The sequence below is a fragment of the Vespula pensylvanica genome, chromosome 11 (assembly GCF_014466175.1).
Source record: "Vespula pensylvanica isolate Volc-1 chromosome 11, ASM1446617v1, whole genome shotgun sequence".
NCBI lineage: Eukaryota > Metazoa > Arthropoda > Insecta > Hymenoptera > Vespidae > Vespula > Vespula pensylvanica.
This window is the reverse complement of record NC_057695.1, coordinates 5,237,252-5,239,203: the sequence shown is the minus strand read 5'-3', so window position 1 is coordinate 5,239,203 and position 1,952 is coordinate 5,237,252.

Sequence of the window (1,952 nt, the reverse complement as noted above, 5' to 3'; positions counted from 1 at the left end):
ATATGTAAAAGCAAACGATCAAAATCGCGTTGTATCTATCGTTTAAAAATAGATTTGATTGCGATAGGGATATGTTCACAGAAGTATACTAATCGCGTGAATACCTATAAATCAGAATAGATATAGCATTAAAGTAAAACTAGACAAGGTGTAGTAAAATTGAAATTATAATATATTATATAATATTAATTAAACGGTTAAACGTATCTTGAAATTTTATTCTGTTTCAATTTAACTTTTATTATACTTCAATTAAATTTTTATTATTCTCGGTGCTTCTTAATATTTTCTAAATTCAATGCAAAATATGTTTCAATAAATTTTTAATAAATTACAATTTAATCAAAATTATTTTCTAATACACCGAACGTCAGCCTTTGGCCCGGTAGTGCGTACGTTGTATAATATAAAATATACGAACGTTCGCAATACCGATTTCCGGATCTCACCGCAAGGAGGTAGCTGCGTATGGAGATCCATATATAAATTTTGTAAAAAAACATAAGATATTATATAATAAAAGTTTTGGCTATAATAGAGCATAGAAACTTATAATAAATCAAAAACAGAACATGTAAAATCGTTTAACGCAATAGATAGTTCGTTAGAATTGATATCTGATTTTTTATACTAATTGAAATTAAATTAAAATTTCTTAATGATAAACTTATTTATGTATACTTATCTACGAAGAGCAGCAAGAAGTATACGAGAACTGCTATCAAATGTGTAGACGTCTAGACAAATTGGTGATCATATTGCCCAATACGATGAATAATAACCTAAAAATATTCAAACAATTATTAATATAAAATACGCATATTTATAAGATTACACACGTGTAAATGTGATTTGCGTACTCGACATATAAATGCTATATTGTATATCGCAATCTGATATGATATAAAATAGGAATAATAAATTATAAATGATTAAATCAAGTTTGTAAAATATTATATGTAATACAAATGAAAAATTAAACTTACTAAAATTGAAGAAGCAGGAGCAGGTTCGAACACGTCTGGAAGGTTGCTGATACGAAGGAAAACTGTAGAGATGAGTCAGGAAGATCGTCCTCTAGATTGTCCCTTGATTGTTTACATATTGTTGATACATCCAAGAGAGTACAGTATAGCGTATACGTAGCGTACACAAATACACACATATAGAGATATACCTATAATAGAATATTATTACGTACGATTGCTTCTTCTTTTGTCGCTTGCCGGAGACTCATTTCCAAGAATTATATGGCAACTGGTGGGGGAACTTTAAAACTATTATTTATATCCTAATGTTACCTTTACGTCTTTATTAAAGGACTTATTATATGTATTTAAAAACAGATTTTTAATGTTTCAATGAACGTAAGTAAAATAGAAAATATAATATTTAACGTGAAATGCGTAAATAAAAATAAATAAGAACAAATAAAAATAATAAAGAAATTAGAATTTTTCGATGCGTTCCTTTAAGAAATTATTTTAGAATTCTACCATATACAATCTACTTATCTACCAAAATACAATGTAAGATTTAAGATACTTCAATGTATAGTTACAATTGGATAGAAAAGATTTTGGAAACGCACTGAAACATGCAGCCATTCGCCCGGTAGTACTTACATAGTATTATTAAAAATAATACTATGAGAATAATGATAACTGGATAATTCACAATTACATTTCGATATATCGCAAGTAATACCGACCCAGATCCCACCGCGTGGAGGTTGCTGCATATGGAGATCCACGGGCTAAAATAACGTACTAATTAATCACGTTTAATAAAAATTTTCTATCGACCCGATCGTGGTAGATCGAAGATTCATCAACCGTGATTTTGCCCTATCCTACCCGGGAGAAAAAGCTTGAATTCTTTACTAATAATCTAAAAATTATCTTTACACGATTTTGATATAATTAATTCACGTAATATGATATACATATAAT